Raw genomic sequence first — 19450 nt, forward strand, 5'->3', positions numbered from 1 at the left:
CCCTTGAATAGAAAAAAGACAATCCCACCTCACCTCAAGGAAATCCAAAATGAGAGAAATTGGTGCAGTGTGGGACAACGTAAAATTTATGAGTGTTCTACTCATCTCTTCCTGCCTGACTCTTCCATAGTTATACATATGTATAATTACATGAATAAAAATATATGTTTGTGCATATGTGAAACATGTTGCTCAAAATTCAAAAATCAAAATAGATAAAAACTATTCTATGGGAAATATAGAATTGAAAACATTTAGGAGGGAGGCATAGTAAGCATGATAATTCCCCACCAGTTTCAACCTGGTGATGCATAAGATTTGTTCCAACACACACAAGAAGAAATCCTTTGTTCAAGCAGGGATTATTTCACTATTCAAAAGAGAATCATTGATTTGTGATTATAAGTAAAACCTTCAATACTAGCTAAATAATGACTATAGCACACTTCTAGCATTTATCGACTGAAAAAATCATTGTGTCTTTAGAGTATAACTTTTGATTTAACCTGAAACTAATCTGAAAGATGAGAACAAAGACTAAAAATTGAGGGCTAGCAACATGAGAACAACAGTCAATATTCCAATGGATGAGGGAGGTCTCACAAGGACTCACCACTAGATATGAAATATAGACAATTAATATCTTTTAAGAGAGATATAAAAAGTACTCTACAGGCTGGGATCTCTAATAGATTATATGACCTTAATTGGTCAGTCCTAAACACAAATATTGTGGTGCATGCACACACATACACAAGCACACTATACACACACACAAAACACTAAATGGTCATAACAGGTTGTTTCATATGTAAGTTTACAAACTGTGTGTATGTGTTTTATGTGTGACAACAATAATAAAAGGAGTTTAAAAAAATTATCCATGAAGTCAAAAGGTAGTGGAGGAATATGTACATGAGAAGAGCTGGAGGTAGAAAGTATGGACAGAGGTGGTATAAATACAGTATTTGTGTATAAAATTTTCAAAAACAAATTAAAAACCATAAAAAGAGGAATTAAAGGCCTTCTTTCCCGTCAGCTGCATATTTAAAAGACATCACATCACTCTTGACCATATTGACTCACCACACCTGTGATTGTTTGCACTTGCACTACACACAATTATAACAAATGTCAACAATAAAGGGAGAAGTATCCTGAGAACTCACATTTAAAAGAGGAGCTAACAACTATAGATGGTTGTTGATGGTAGAAACGTCACTTTCCTTTGAGGACACAGCTGTTAATGGGTTACTCACACCTCAGTGAATGGCCGCACAACCATACACATATAGGTTACACTAATAGAATTCGGGAGTTACCACTAATGACAAAAAGAGCCGAGGAAATGTATTTGGGAGGGAGTGGGAGTAAAGAATCAGAGTTGGAAGGAGGAAGCGAGAGATGGATGTAAACAAATTGGACTATAAAAATGCACAGAATTTGAAAATAAATTTTAAAAACTAAAATTGAGAAAATAAAAGAGAGCATATCCTTACGATGTTATTGTGAGTATAGTTTTTCCTGTATGTAACAGGGATGAATTTCAAGAAGGACATGATAAAATATCTTAGAAAAACTGCCACAGGCACGAAACAAGAGAGCAAAGGAAAATATAGGAAGACCTGCTAGAGCTGCAGGTTTTCCTACAGCATACATCTTTAACTTTGTGGCTGAGTTTGGAACTAGGTCAAAGGCAGTCTTCCAGTGTCAATAAAGAGATAAACTCAACCGAGTCATATTAGGATAAAGGTTTCTCACCTAGAATTTTCAGTTTACAAAATTAGACTATTGAATAATGTTGCTACTTATATATCAACATATTTTATTTTGAATATTGTTAATTCAAGTTGTTACAAAATTGATAGTTTTATGCAGCATTAAAACACAATAACAATTTTTGTTCACACTTAATGTTTTGTTTCTTTTCCAATTTTTTTCAGGCAAATCGGATTGCCAATGCAATAAGTATATATCGTGCCCTATTAAGAAGAATTAAGTAAGTATAAAATATTTTTAAATTACTAATATTATTTTAGAATTTTAAGTTTCTTCATGCCTCATTTGCAAGTATTCTTGTAATAGGCAGCTGAACTTGTTATCTGAACCAATTATTGACTAAGTGTTCATTTGTCTCTGGCCAGAGGTGGGCACAATGATTTCTGAATTTTTTTTCTTAAAGCTGATGCATTAGAACACATCAGGTTATTACTGCTTTTGCAACAATAAACAAGAGACTTATGAAAAATATAAATGTTGGAAAAGTAGTGTCAAAGAGGCATCTGTAATCACCCCAAAATTATATTTAACTTAATGGTAATCACCTAAATTTAAAGGTTTGAACCAAAACTTAGTAGATTATTTTTGGTTACTTAAAAATTTACAGTATTAAGCTAAATCCTCCAATGCTCATGCTTTTTTCTAGATGCACAAGTCACTGTATCTTTTCTCAGAGTTTCTCCGATCTTGAAATTACATTTGAGAAATGATAACTATTATAATGATTTTACATTTGTAATTTACCTAATTTAATCTGAAACACCTATGTGAATGATCATAGCAGCAGTATCATTCATAGAATTAAATGAAATCTATCATTTTGAATGTAACTCCTTGACTCAACACTTACACCAATAAGAAAATTCGACAGTTCATCAATAAGAGAAGATCTATAGCCTTAATTGGTCCTGGACTTGCCTGTCCCTTTTCACTAAAAATATCTTCAGATTTAAGACATTTATTTTAGCCCATGACCTCTCTTTCTACTTTGATTTCCTTCTACTGTGTATTGGTAAACTTCACCCCACACAAGGCTTCATCATTAGTGTTCTAGACAACGGACATGTCTCAAAAACATTAAGCAAACTTTGTTCTATTTATTGTTCATTAGCAGGAACTATTCTGAGTGCTGAGAAACAGACATATAACACTTCTTTCTGCTAAATCTCATATGTGAGTTATTAATATTCAAAGATAAGATAATTCTTTTTCTTTGGTTTCTGGGATATTTTAGAAAGTGCTAATTCTTCACAAGAGAACTATTATACTTTGCATATTGTGAAAAAATGCTAAGAATCCCAGCATCTTAAAAAGGAGCTGAAGCTGGGAATAAATAGACATTTTAAAATGAGAATGCTTATTGCAGTGCTTTGTCGCCACTGGGTACTCATTAAATATTAGCTGGTGTTCAAATAATTAAGTGGAATGTAATTAATTTCTGTGCAAAGAGACTATAGAGGAGAACATTTGTCCTGTCTGAAATTAAAATAGATCAAAAAAGTGAAGAACAAGTGACCATTCACATACAATCAAAATCTTGCCAGGAGTAACATAAAATGTCATACAGAGTCATTGTAATTTGATACAAAACCCACTGAAATGTTATCTTTGGAAACTGAACGTGTTGACAGATTTGTTCTTTTGCTGAATAAAAAATCTTTCCTGGTCTGGAAAGAGTGTTTATTCATTAAAACACTTGATTACCAAGAATGAGAACTAGGGGCTGTACGTTCAGAACCCACATAAAAGCTAGATGGGTACTATGGCACTTCTGGGATCCAAGATATGGGAGACAGAGAAGGGTTACATAAAACATGCCAAGTAGCCTAGTTAGAAAGAACAGTGAGCTCTAGATTAAGTTAAAGACCCAACTTAAAGTTTTCACACACACACCCCCACAGAGAGAGAGAGAGAAAGAGAGAGAGAGAGAGAGAGAGAGAGAGAGAGAGAACTTTTTAAAAATCTTTATTTGTTTGAAGTTAGATTATATTGAGTTTTGTTCTAATTGAGGCTTAATCACAAGGAATAAAGTGGTTCATGGATCAGGGTTTGATGAAATTATAGATTAGGACCCCAAATTAATTTTCTTGTCTTCTTTCACTGTTACTGTAGAAAGCACTTAGAAAAGCAGAAAAGTAAGTTATGTCGGGAAAAGTTTATCCTGTCTCACAATTTAGGTATAGTTCATTGAAAGGAATTAAAGGCAATATGAGGTAAAATAAACTGGTCATACATGAATACACACACACACACATATCATTTATTAGAGTGGATTACTGACTGTGGTATCACTAGTCTAAGACTTGCTATCTCCTGATGGGAAATTCCAAGCATCCAGGAGACATTCTGTCCACAAGACAGGTTGTCTCACCTGATTTTCAGTATGTGCTAAAATTCTGAAGTATTCTCTTGTTGACAGAGATTTCTGTCCTGCCCAGTCCCGCAGCCATTTAGACTCAAATAAACAAACAGAAGCCTGATTGGTCGATTAGCTCAGGATTCTTATTAACTCTTATAACTCATTTTAGCCCATAATTTTTATCTGCGTTAGCCACATGGGTTGGTACCTTTTTCAGCAAGGCATTCACATCTTGCTTCTTCTGTCTCTGGGTGACAACTGCAGACTGCTTTTTTCCCTCCCAGAATTCTGCTGTTCTCATTGCCCCACCTCTACTTCCTGCCTGGTTGCCCTGCCTATATTTCCTGCCTGACTACTGACAAATCAGCATTTTATTAAAATACAAGTGACAGGGACAGACCATTTTCCCACAGCAGGCTCTAACAGAAGTGAAGGTATGAACTTACCAGGAAGAATGAGGGCAAGTAGGAACAAAGGACAAACTTAGGACATTCTTGCCTTCCATACAGCCTGCTTTCAGAATGTGTGGCCCAGATTTAAGGTGAGTCTTCCCTCTTCAAAAGGTCTGTATTTAGGGCTGTTCTTCCCACCTCAATCAAGAAAAAAAATCCTCATAAGTATGCTCATCATATTGGTCTCAATTAAATTCAAATGTAGTAAACTGACCGCTAAGAGTAGCCATCTCAACTGGTATATTTCCCTACTAATTAAACTTAAAACAATGTTTAAATAATAAGAACACAAACAAGTCCATAGATCTCTTCTTTCTACTTACATTGTGCTCAGAGATTTCCTTCCTGTTGTACTTAGCTTTGTTACAGTTTTTTTTTTTAAAAAAAAAATTTACTAATTCTGGCATGCTAAAGTAAAAGATTCTCAGACTTCCATTTCTCATGTATTGATTGTACTGACAACTACCCAAACCTTAGAACTACAATCATGTATACCCAGGCTTTCAACTCTTCCTTTTATTTTAAATTGACTTTACTTTTACTTTACATGTGTGAATGTTTGGCCAGTATGTACATTTGTGTATGAAATGTGTGCTTAGTGCATAAGAGAAATCAAACTGTCTGTAAGATCAATGAATAAGATCACATTTGAATGAGGCTTAGTAAAACAAATACGTAGAGTATATATATAGTAATATATGTATTTATTTATTTATTTAAAATTTCCACCTCATCCCCACCTCCCATTTCCCATTTCCCTCCCATTTGCCCCATTCCGCCTCCCCCTCCCTCTTCAGTCCTAAGAGCAGTCAGGGTTTCCTGCAATGTGGGAAGTCCAAGGTCCTCCCCTCTCCATCCAGTTCTAGGAAGGTGAGCATCCAAACAAACCAGACTCCCACAAAGCCAGTCCATGCAGTATAATCAAAACCCAGTGCTATTGTCCTTGGCTTCTCAGTCAGCCCTCATTGACAGCCACTGGAGCACTGGACTGAGTTCCCAAGGTCCAAATGAGGAGCAGAATGAAGGAGAACATGAGCAAGGAAGTCAGGACTGCGAGGGGTGTGTCCACCTACCGAGACATTGGGACTGATCTAGTGGGAGCTCACCAAGGCCAGCTGGACTGAGACTGATGGAGCATGTGATCAAATCGGACTCTCTGAATGTAATATATGTATTTTATCGAACTATATATTTTTCTCTGCTTCCTTCTCTGCCTCTCCCCTCGCCTTCAAGCCTCTCCCATAAACCAACATATTTTGGAGGTGTGCAGAAACAAACTAAATTTGGTATTAATTCACCAACGAGGGATTAGTCTGCGCAAAAGCAAGTATTCACAGACGCTGTGCCTTTCATGGGGAAAGTTTTCAAGATAATCAGTTTGTGCTGACAAAACAAAATACCCGAGGATGGATAGCTTAGCTGTAAAAAAAAAATGATGTCATAGTATGTTCCCATTCATTTGTACTCTGGGAGGAGTTGGGGAGGAGAGACTATATTCAAAATGTATTGCATGAAAAAAATATTTTAAGTAGAAATAGGAAGTGGTAAATAAATAGTTTCTTTAGAACTTGACGATGATCATGCTTATGTAAATTATTGACTTTATATATTCTATGGAGTAGAATTCTCTTATGACTTCCTAGCATCATACCTCAACAGGATCACTTCCCTTTAAAATCTACTGTGTTCTGAGAAAACTGATATGGAATTTGACTTTTTCTTAGAAAAGTGGTTTAAAATCATGAATTCATTCTGCTTGTCACTTCCCATTCATTTATACAGACTAGGATTTCCTACCAAGGCACCAGCCCTAATTAAGTTGGGGCTTAGTATACCAAAGATAATTAAAACAATTGTCCACACATATATACCTGAAACCCATTTCTCGGGTGTTTCTACGTTGTCAAATTCCAATATATACAACCTATCACACCGATTAAACTCAAAACCAATTACTATCTTTTCAGAAATATAGTAACTACCACACATATATTTGTTATACCCACATATACATTATTGATATTTGCAAAATTATGTCAGATATAAACTTCATGAAATGCAGGCCTTCTTGTTTTTGTTTAAAAAAAATGATGGAAATGACCCCAAGTATTGTCTATAGCCTTTGCTTTTGTATGGATGATGCTGACTGTAAGTATAATAAATGGATCTTGCTGCATTGTTCATTATAATCTCCTGGAAGGACTATTTAAAGATTGACTTTTAATGTTTTAATTTTTTGTGTAGGTATGTATGTCTGCATATGTGTATCTGTATATGAATTAAACTGCCTATGGTGTTCAGAGGCATTGGATCCCTTAGAGTTGGAGTTTCAGACTTTTAAGACACCTGACAGGGGTGCTGGAAACTGAACACATATTCTAGGAAAGAACAGCCCGAGCTCTTAGCCATGCAACCGTCTCTCCAGACCCTAAAAATGAACTTTAAACTAAGTATACAAAAATAGATATTTCAATTTTTTTAAAGTTTCTTATTGTTCAAATTCCCATGATACTATTTGTGGAAGCCCAGACAGTTATTTTCTGATATGTTCAAGATTTTTGATGCTCTATTGGATTGTGACCAATTTCCAAGTCTGCTTAACACAAATTTTCTCTCCTGCTGAAATACTTTCTTTTGCTCACAAGAACTCTGTCTGATTCAGTCTTTATATCAAGGAATGTTGAAGACAAGAGTTTCAGTGTGAAAAATAGGAAAATTTGTTATCTGCATGGTCAAGATCAAAAACACTGATGACAACTTATGCTGGAGAAGCTGTGGGGTAAAAGGGAACGCTCCTGCATTGCTGGTGGGAGTGCAAGCTGGTACAGCCCCTTTTTTATATCAGAGTGGCGGTTTCTCATAAATTAGAAAACAACCTTCCTCAAGACCCAGCCATACCACTTTTGGGTACATATCCAAAGAATACTCAATCATACCGCAAGGAAATGTGCTCAACCATGTTCATAGCAGCATTGTTTGTCTTAGCCAAAAGCTGCAACAGCCTAAATGCCCCTTGACAAAAGAATGGATAAGGAAAATGTAGTACATTTAAACAATGGAGTACTACACAGCAGAAAAAAAAATGACGATCTTGAAATTTGCAGGCAAATTGATGGAGCTCGAAAACATCATTTTGAATGAGGTAACCCAGACCCAGAAAGACAATTATCATATGTTCTCACTCATAAATGGTTTTTAAACATAAAGCAAGGAAATCCAGCCTACAAATCACAATCCCAGAGAATCTAGACAACAATGAGGACCTTAAGAAAAGCAAACATGGATCTAATCTACATGGGAAATATAAAAAAGATAAGATCTGGATAAATTGGTAGCATGGGAGAAGGTTGAAGGTGGGGGGAGAGGATAGGAGGGAAGCAGAGAAAAATATATTGCTCAATAAAATCAATGAAGAAATTGTTCTTCCTGGAAGTTCTGGTAGAAGGACTGCGAGGGATACTATCACCCACTGATACAAGGGGTCGGATCTAATGAGAGTTTACCAAGGCCAGATGGACCGTGACTGAACGAGCATGTGATCCAACCAGATTCTCTGAATGTGGCCGGATTTTCTGAATGTGGCTGGCCTGCAGTCTTTCCGAGAAGCCATTGACAATGACACTGGGACTGGTTTCCTCTGCATATACTGGATTTTTGGGATCCAGTCTGTTTGGATGCTCACCTTCCTGGACCTGGAGTGAGGGGGGAGGAACTTGGACTTCCCACAGGGCAGGAGACCCTGACTTCCATTGGGGACAAAGAGGGAGGAGGAGAGGGAGGGGGGGAGTGGGAGGGCGTTGGGAGGAGGGGCGTAAATGGAAACTTTTTATAATTTAATAAAATTACTAAAAAAAAAAAAGAAATTGTTATCTGCTTTCCTGCTAAAGACAATGAAAATCCTCTTATCATTAGTGAATTGAAAATTGAAAGCTTTTTCCCCATGGCGTTCAGGTATAAAACAAAATTGAATCACCCATTACAGTTTTCAAGATTAAGCAGATTATGGAAAAGAGGTTGGATGGGAGATCCTTGATATTACTTTAGTAGAATTACATGAAGATCAGAAGTCATTTCAGTGGTGTGCTGTGTGTGTGGTGGGGAGTCCTCTCTTCCTACGACACTGAACAAACTAAAGCAAAAATATACCTGGAGCAGCCTTTCCAAATGTTTATTTGCAATCCCTGAAACTGGGGCAGACACTGTGTCAACTTGGAAAACTTGTATCTAGATGTGCCAGGAGTAAGGATCTAATATTCTCCCCCCTAAGGTTGGGATTTTCAAGTCACTGTATTGTGGTAAAGATTGAACTAGTTGGCTCTCCTAGTTTCTTATACATGAAAGGTAGAAAATTACTTTTTAAAAGTTTGCACTCTATAAAGTAAATGCAGGTAAGTTGGGAATGTCAAATCTAGCAATTGACAGAAACCTCAGTCCTTCCTCACTTGCCTTCCCCATACTGTCATTTCTCCTTGCATTTCCCTACCCTAACCATTAGGTGTCACAGTCTTCAACATAAATCTTCTATCTTGTCTTAGACTGTGCACATAACTATATCAACTCAACCCTGTCTTCTACTTTCCCACCTCAATGGTCAGGCCTCCCCCACAATCTTCTACCCCAAAGAAAATGCAGCCTGATCCTCAGCTTTTCCTCAGAGCTTTCTGACTCCCTAAAATGCCTCTTAGCATATGCAAATGAAGCATTTACCTTTCAACATAAAGCCCTTTTCCTAGACACCCAGTTCCTCCTCGGTGACAAAATTAGAACTGTGAGGAATATCTACCTTGTAAAATGCTCTCCATCATTTTAAAGCACAAACTTCAAAATTTCTTAACAACTTAATAAGGAAAAATGTGTGAGATGTGTGGAAATTGGTCCTCAGGGCGATTTTCAGAAACTTGAAAACATATAATTTTGAGTCAGGCTGAATATGTCCATAGTCAGCAAACCAGTCACCTGGCCAGATTTTCTGTGCATAATCTGCTTTTTGGCTGTTTAGATCAGCTTGAATATTTTGTTTATAGAGTTAGCAACCAAAAATTATACTAGTCAGTATATCTTATCATTGACATGCCAAAACCCCACTCCAATATTGTAAATATTTTGAAGACATAAATCCAGGCATGGCTCTGACTGACATCCACAAGTTACTGGGCTACTGTCCTGGATGCCAGGAGCAAGGCTTGGATACAGCAGAGGCACAACAGTGTCTCTACAATGGATTCTCACAGATATTCATTTCAGGCCAGCCATGTTGGCTGAAGACATTGAGTATGTATTAAGAGAAGTGTCTGCTAGGTTAGCCTGAAAAAGCAAAGCTTTAAAACCACATACAAAAAAAAAAAAATAAAAAAACATTAGGTTTAGTAAATTGATCAGAGTAAATGGTTCATTAATCAAAAATCATGTTCTCATGAAAATGCCATTTTTAAATACTACTTAATTATGAAATTCTCAGTAGAAAATATATTGTCACCTAATAAATTTCTATTCCACGTATCTAAGACCTGAATCTATTCTTTAGATCTCTACTCCTTGAACAAACAGAAAGTGGATACACAGAAGGAGAAAACCCTGCCACATCCATATATCTGGATACTTCTGTACTGCTTTTTATTCTAGTCACTTGAAGCCATTTTAAAGTCACTTTTTCATCTAAGTCACCGAAGAATAGTGACAATTAGCACTATACATCGAGGACTTACTTTTGTTTCTTTGTATACATTTAAATTTCATTGGCATCACTTCAAGGGCATCAGAGCCTGAACAGATCCCTAACAAAAGCACGCCTCATCAGAGTTCTAATATATTCCCGAATAGTCGGAGCCAATTGCATTTTTTCTTAATATAGTCTGCATTGGCATTTATTAATTTTTAGGTTAACAGGGATTATGAGATATTTATTATTTTGCCTCTAGAATACATAATCTATCTTTGCGCCATACTATACACTGTAGGAGCTCTTAATATCTTAGAATCCAAAGCAAGTGAGGTTCTAAGACTGATGTCCTGATATCAACCAGACCGCAATACTCCAGCTGCCTTAATAACATGTACGTATAGTGAAGATTGAAAGAGAAAATAAAAGCAGTGATGTGCATTAGGAAAAAAAGAAGACAGGTCAACAGCAGATTATAGATAATCCATTGAATAAGAATTCAGTTCCAGAGAGTTACAAATAATGGAAGAGGGGAAATTATTCCTTTCTTCAAACCAGATAATATGGGAGAAATAATTGTATTAGAAAATGAACAGTGAGCATCCACTTTGTAATAAATGAACTATGACCTAAAACATTTGGCAAAGGTATGATGAAAAACATGTATTTATGACTTTCTTATAAGACACTGACATTTTACCAGAGGAAAAACATAGAATTGACCAAGTTACATTAGAATTAGTGGAAATCAAGTACCGATTGCAGTGAATTGTACTAAGTCCAAGTGTCTACATAATCACTTTAAAACTCAGGAAAATCTAAAGTAAGGAGTCTGAAAAAATAAAAATCCAGAAATAATAAAAAGAAAAAGAAAAGGAGAGATGCAAAAAATAGTTGGATTTATTATGTAGCAATGAGTTAGTTTGAGTAATAATATTGTATCAAGTTAGGTTTACTATTATTGATACTTTTTCTATGGTAAGGAAATAGACTTGATAAGGGTAGTATATAGTGAAATGTTAAGCAATGAAAGGTATATCTGTAAATTTTTTCAAACTTCTAGAAAAAAATATGTGTATACTTAAAAAAGTGATCTCAAAATATATACCCATGCATGCATGAAGGTATAAAAACACATGTATAAAATATCTGTAAATATAGTATACATTTAATATATAGACATATGCAAATTAAAAAAAATAATAAAAATATATTAAAAGTATTAACTTTTACGGCTGGGAGAGGGCTCAGGGAGCAAAGCATAACCATACAAGTATTAGGACCTTAGTTCTACCCCTCAGAACCCATAAAGTAGTGTATGTCTGTATCTGTACCAGTGATTCTATGGTGATATGGGAGGTAGAGAGGGAAGAATCTCCAGAAACCCCTCTGCTGCTAGCCTGAAATACACAGCAAAACACAGAGAAAAGCTGCCTTAAGACAGAAGGCAACGTCAATGCCTAAATTTGTTTTCTGACCTCCACACTAGTGTCACAACAGAATAATGTATGCATGAATTCGAAAACGTAGATGTAAGTATACACACCATACACACATGCAACAAATAAATTAATTAATTAAAATAAAAACAATGATATTAAGGAAGTTTGATTAATAATGAAAGAGAATTCATGAGTTAATTTGGCACCTATTTTTAATCCACAACTCACTTCAGGACACAATGTTTATAAAAGGCCAAAGGGATTTCCATCCTGTGGAAAGTTGCAGAATGAAAATTAAATTTATCTACAATATCTCAAATCAGAACTACTCTGGATAGTCTGCTATTTAAAAATAAAAAGGGGGAAACGTCAGAAAAGAGTTGAGAATGGATTCCTGGGAGGGAAATTCTGAGTGCTTCTGAGAACACTCCAAGAAAACAAGATGAGAATATTGAGACCACAGTTTCTTCAAATACACATAATTGTTCCTGGAATGTGTTTTTGAGTTCTTCCCAGGTGTAGTGGATAAGAGTGAGTTTACTTCAGAATGTTCATTACAACTGGCTATTGTTTTATGCCTGTATGGAAGAACTTATTTTTGCCATATGCATCTTTTCCTTGTGATTGTAAACAGCTTGACCTCATGAAAACTTTACTAAGGTGAATCTTCTTAACCCGCGTATAAGTTGTCTGATGCTCTGAAAAAAGTTGGCCACTGTATGAGACTTTAGTCGGCCTTCTTTTAGGTTCCATTCTCTCAGCTTGCACGGCTTTAGAGTTAAACAATAGTACTGTAGCTGACTCTCTAGCTGTACACACACACACACACACACACACACACACACACACACACACACATATATATATATATATATATGTTTGTATATATTTTATAGTATATAAATATAGATATAGGTAGTTAGATAAATCTAACTTGTCTGGATTGGGCTGCTTTTTTAGAAGATCTTAGTTTGTGAGTTCTTAAAGACCCTCAATCATTAGAGGCTATTGATTATCTCCAGAACATAACCCTAAAAGATTCTATTCCCAAAAATAAAACATACATGAATCTCTGAACGTGAAGTATTCAAGCTGTTGCTCACCTGGGTGCTTCATTCCCATCAGATACCTTTTGTAGTGCTTGAATGTGCTATATGGGTTCTTAGAAAAGAAAAGTAGTCATCAATCTTACCCAGTGGTAAACCCTGTGAGCAACAGAAACGAAGAGCCTAGTAAGACAAGCCCATTTAGTATAATAATGTCATAACCATCTTAAGAGTAATCAATCACTTCACAATGTATTTAAGCCCAATTCTAAAAACATGAAACCCATAAACAGTATCATAATGTGATGAAGAACCTGTGGTCACAGAATCTATGGTAGAATTACTACAATTATTATGATAACTTGATAAAGCATTAAACCAACTCTTAATGATTTATATTTATACTAGTAAATTAATGAATCTTTCAACCCTATCAGAGAAACTCCCATTGGCTGTAGATAGTGATTAGCACAGAAACCTAAACTGACAATTGTGCTGAGAGTAAGAGATTCACTAAGGCTCAACCCTGAATGTGGTATCTATAACAAACCTCTTCTCAAAGCTCCGGAATCATTTAAGAAGGGAAAAATGACATGTAAGAACCCGAACTGGAGGATGAAGCAGTGTTTCCTGGCTAGAGCAAGGCCATTGCACATATGAATAGTTGTGATAGCAGGCACAAGACTTGTGTCTAATCTAGTCAGACCAATCCCAACACAGATAACAAAGACAAAAATGGCTCACCCTTATCTGAGTGGCTATTGTCAATTGATAGCTGCTGGGGGAGCAAGAGTCAGTATTTCCTAAGAGTAGAAAAGTCACACTTTCAAAAATATACAAGCAGCACAAGTTGTACGAGATGGATTAGAAACTACAGCAACAACAACAAAGTTATACAACATATCATGATTACACTTACCTCTCCCTCTACTCCTCCCAGTTCCTCCCACCTCCCCTCCCATCAAGATCCACTGCCTTTCTGTCTCTCATAGAAAAGAACAGGATTCTAAGAAATAGCAATAAAGACATAACAAAAATAAAATATCATTAGATAAAACAAAAGCAATCACATCAGAGTTGGAAAAGTCAAACCAAGAGAAAGGAAAGGGCTCAAGAGAAGGCACAGGAGTAAGAGACCAACTCGTTCACACACTCAGAAGTCCCATAAATACTCTAAACTGGTAGCCTTAACATATACAGAGAAAACCTGGGGCAGGGGCAGACCCAGGCAGTCCCTGTTCTTACTGCTTCAGTTTATGAGTTCATATGAGCTTTTCTCAGTTGTTATAGAGAACCTTTATATCCTGGTGTCCTCTTCCTTCTCTGGCTCTGATATAATTAAATAAAGTTTCTATCTACATTTTAACAAAATTCTTTGAATTCTGAGGTGAGGGATTTCACATGAATTTAGAACCAAGGTCTCCATTTTTACATAATCTGTGACTGTGGGTCTCTGCTTTTATTTCCATATGCTGCAAGGGGAAGCTTCTCTGATCTATGAGTATAGCAGAATATCATTAGAAGTCACTTTATCATTATTTTAAGACAAGTAGTATTTGGTTTTACCCTAGGTCTTTGGACAGTTGTCATTGGAGGTGGGGGCTAGTAGTAAGGTTTTTTACTGATAACAAGTACATTCTTCAGGTAAGTCGTTATTAATCCATGACAAGGTGTTTGCAGTTTTTTTTGTTATAGCAAAAAATATATGTAGAGAGAAAAATTAAAAGCAATCCTAGTGCATTCATTCCTACTGTGAAAGACATACAACTATAAAACATTATAATGTAGTTAAGAAGTATTAAGGATAGCTATAGAAAGCAAGTTTCAGTAAAATATTTGTTATTACAGACTTTAAAATGTCAAAAGCCACAAATGGGGAGAGGGGATAATTTTATCAGTGGGGTAGTCACTGTTAGTTGGCCTATGTTCTGATAATTAACTATTTCATTATCAGAACTAAGATGCTGCAATTTAATTCAGTGGATCACAAAACAAACAAACATTAGAGAATATAAAAATAGAATAAGAGCTTCATAGAAAGAATAAATGATTCCATCATAATGGGGGGGATGAGAGTAATGAGGTAAAATGACCAAGACATATTTGATATATCTGAAGCTGTGGAAGAAAAAGAAGTTAAAATTCTACAAATATAGACACATGTTTGTCAGGTAACCATAGAATAATATGATGGAATTTATAATATTTAAGGTGGAAGGTGCAAGGAATTGGAAAGTTGTAGTTAGATGGGAAAATAAAATAATGTTAAATGAAAATATGAAATGTAACACATGAAATTTTTCTATCACAAAATAAGTAAAAATTTGAACTTGCCTATGAACAAGCACTAGAATGTAGCAGAGTAACTAAAATATTGATTTAATCAAGTGACAGAACTGTGGACATAGCTTGCTACGTAATGTTGGTGCTGATTTTTTTTCCAATAAAGCTTTTGAAAAAAAGGAAAAAGTGATTCAAAGTTGAGAGAGTGGAGAAGGAGGTATTCTAGGGAGGATTTTAAAGTGGAGAAATGAATATGTTCAAAAGACTCAAATGATTGTTTACAAAATGTTAAAGTAAGCATTGTGGAGTTCACAGCTTGATTATTTGCTCACCAGGAATCATGTGGTCAGCTAAATTCACTTATTAACTTGGAAAATTTAGCTTTATGTTCCTTAGGATTTCATAACAAACAGGTTCATATGTAAATATAAATATGTAGATATAAGTGTTTCCTCTTTTATTATTTTAAGCGGGCAATGTATTCATCTGACATACAAGATTTTAGAGAGAAGTATCAGTTTGTAGATTTAAGAAGTGGAAGCTATTATTCCAATATGAACATTGCATCGTATCTCTCTAGCTGTAATATTCACTTGTTATTCAAATTAGTGTTAGAGTTTCCTAATAGAAAAAACAAGTGTTTTAAAATGATGTTAAGTAACCAAGGAAACAGATCACTCATTTCTCACTTTCTCTTCTGTTTTTGCTTTGTCATTTATGATGTATATCAGCCACAAAATATATTGTCAGTTGTTCAGGCTGCGCTAGGAAATTATTGATATAATTAAATAATGAATCTTTTTCCTTGACGTAGTCAGTATTCCCCAGCCTCACGTAAATTGGAAATGCTGGGACAGCTGTTTTGTTACTGGGACTTAGCAGTTGTCTTCGGAGACACTAGAAGTTCCATAAATAAATAAATAACATTTTAAAATATGCGAGGAATGCTAATTTGTAAACTCCAATTACATTTTAAAGGTTGCTTGAAGTTTACAGTTGTTTTGCAAACACGGAAAAGAATCAGATGTGCTTGCTCCTTAATATCAGGGAATACCGATGTAGGAAGGAAAGAGTGGGTTGTATGAATTTCAGTTGGAGGTTTGACTCAAGCCACAGACGTTTCCAATAACAATTCATGTCACCAATGCAATCTCACTTATTAAGATTTTAGACATTTCAGATTTTGTTTGTTTCCTTAGTTTTTGTTTTTGTTTTGTTTTGTTTCAAGACAGGTTTCTCTGTTTTCTTGGTCATCCTGGAGCTTGCTCTGTAGACCAGGCTGTCCTCAGACTCAGAGATCTGCCTGCCTCTGCTTCCCAAGTGCTGGGATTAAAGGCATTTACCACCATTGCCTGGTTCATTTTGGACTTTAAAGAATTATTGTTCAGTGTTTAAGCCAATTGTGTTTATAAAATGAAAATATAATGGGCTATTTGATTTCCTTTTAGTTTTAAGCAACTGTTAAAAAATGACTCATTTTCAGCCCTACTGTGAAATATGAACACTGTCAAACTTACAGGCAGTAGGTTCTACTTAATTACTAGTGAGAAAAACAGGTCACATCGGTTGTTTTATACACGGTAAACTGACGAAACAAGTATTGAAGTACCCTGTTATTTTCTGTTACTGGTACTATTCTATGGATTTTCCACTGCATTTCAAATTCCTCCCATATACTCATAGCTACATGAATTTGAGTTTTACTGTTGTTTAAATCTTCCATGAAATGAAATGTAATCATTTATCATGTCATTTAACAAGACTTTAACGATTTCACAAGTATTTCAATATTTCTTGCTCCTTAATATTTAATCTATTAGAATTTTATGATTTAAAATAATTCCATAGACAATATAGTTATTATTTGCAGCACAAGTTGCTTTGATGTAGAACTTCTCTTTTATGTGGTCTTACTCTTTCTTTCAATTTTGTTATTAAAATTTTAATAATTAAATAATCTGATAGTTCACAGAGAATGGAAAATGGGTCCAACTTGTCCTACTCAACACATTTCCTCCACATCTGTCCTGTAGGTTACCTCCACAAGTGCCCTATATCTTACTCCTATGCATATTGCCTTCACATGTGCCTGATATCTTACTCCCATGTATATTAGCTCCACATATGTCCGTTATCTTGTCAGGCTTTAGGTACTCTCAGCTGAGTAAGTGGAGCATCAATTAAGCCTATAGTTTATAGTCGACAATTCCATCTTACTTTGACACTGGTTGACAGTGTTCTACCTTGGCCATGTAGATCGAAATTAGTCTCTCAGACAGCATGGTAATGAAAATGTATTATGCAAGCCATAGCACTAAAATCTTCCTGTTAATAAGGTAATTGAGGAACAACAGAGAAATTATTTGGATGCTTCATAAAACTCATTCCTCAATCCTAAGTAAAGAATTGAAAACATGGACAAAATCTTTTTAAAACACATTTCACCAAGGGAAATATATATATGGAAATCTAGCAAAATATATTTGAAGTAACAGGGAAAATATGCAAATTGGTTGGCAAGGACAAAATAATCCAGGAACCACGAGCATAGATGGTTTCAGAAGAACAGGGAGTAAGGAAAAGTAGATGAAGGAAGAAAAAGGAAGGAGGGAAATGAAAGGAAGGATGGAAAATTAGAATTAGGGCGGCCAGGAGCAGGGCACAGTGAGAGAAGAGGAGAGGAGAGGAGAGGAGAGGAGAGGAAAGGAGAGGAGAGGAGAGGAGAGGAGAGGAGAGGAGAGGAGAGGAGAGGAGAGGAGAGGAGAGGAGAGGAGGGGAGAGACAAGGGGAAAGAGGGAAGGGGAGGGAGGGAAAGCAGACAAATGAACTAACTGTCTTGCAGAAACAAAATAATATGTTTCTGTGTTCAACAATCAGAAAATGTCTAAAACGTTTTCACTGTTATCTGTAGATACAATTAACTGACTACATTCTATAGGTCTCCATCAATAAGGACTTTTTCCCTTAATCTCTCTTATAAATAGCAAACACCAGAGCTCTCAGATAAAATAAATTTGATTCATTTTCCAGAAATTTTTGAGTACTCAAATTCATCTCAAAAATTTTCATAGAAAACCTCCTCTTCTCTGCTGAATCAATCACATAGCATTCATCACCAAAGGTGCGGAAGCAACAGCGATCCTGATAGGTGAATGGAAATAAGAAAGTCGGGGAAAGGAGTATGACACTGAATCTGCTTCTTTTTTCTGTCTCAAATCTGTGAAAGGAATCTATATATTATGGCTCATCAGTATATTGTATCTGGCAAAGATTGATGAGCTATCACAATGCTTTTCAAGGCACCCTAAAAAGAAGCCTGTGTGGTATGAAGCCCCAGCACTAACTAACCCGGTAAAAAAGAACTTCTTATGTCTGTTTCAGTAAAACGTAGAAAATGGGCATTTTATCATGTCTTAAAATAAAACATTAAAACGGTTTATGCTAGGGCTATAGAGATGGCTCAGTAGTTAAGAGAACTTATTGCTCTTTCTGAGGACTGGAGTTTAGACCCCAGAACCACAACAGGCACCTTTGCAACCTCCTGTAACTCTAGTTCCAAGAGCCTTCATCTGGCCTTTGAAGGCATCTACATGTACATACAACACTGCATCACACACACACCATCTCCTTTCTCCTCTAATTTGTTTTATCTTCTTTATTCTTTTTATCCCCTCCTCTATATATGGCTATATCTGTATCATCTGTCTATATCTATATATGAGTAGTAAGCTGAAGTACTATAAAGTAGAGTTGTCATCTTGTGGGAAGACCTGAGTTACCACAATTAAGGAGAAGACACTAAGGTCCATACAGAAATGTCCTCACCAACAAGCAAGCTGAGACTCAGCAATCACCCAGGTTCCAATTCAAATTCATTGTGTCTCTCACTGACTCTCATTGTTAATAATGATCCTTCACTGCCATTGATTAGTTCCAAATATACCCCAAGTCCAGAAAAAAAAAAGTCGCCTAATTAAGCTCAATTCTAATTCCTGACCCTGCAGAAATTCTATAAGGAGTATTGATAATTATAGACATTGGAAGGTAAGTTTCAGTGATTAGATATAGTGTCATAGATAATGTTTTCTTGTCAGTCTCTCTAACATCTCTAAGTACTTGTGTTCCTGTCATCCAATACCACACTGTAGAGTAAGTTCTAGAAAAACATTGCCATTGCTGCTATTAGCAATGGTGATGGTGCTAACTAACATGTATGGTATCTGCCTTTCAGTTAGTACTTCCTGAGTTCCAGCTACTTTAACTGTGTCTTATATACTGTATCATTTAATCCTTATGAGAAATATTTGAGGCCAATATCATAAAGCCTATTTTATATATCAGGAAAATGAGGCTTAGAGATGTTGCATTGCATTCCAAGCTTATTTGTCTAAATCTGAATACTTTCTTACTAGATCGTTACTTTAGAAATT

Source organism: Myodes glareolus, chromosome 16 (genome assembly GCF_982192425.1).
Source record: "Myodes glareolus chromosome 16, mMyoGla1.1, whole genome shotgun sequence".
Classification (NCBI taxonomy): domain Eukaryota; kingdom Metazoa; phylum Chordata; class Mammalia; order Rodentia; family Cricetidae; genus Myodes; species Myodes glareolus.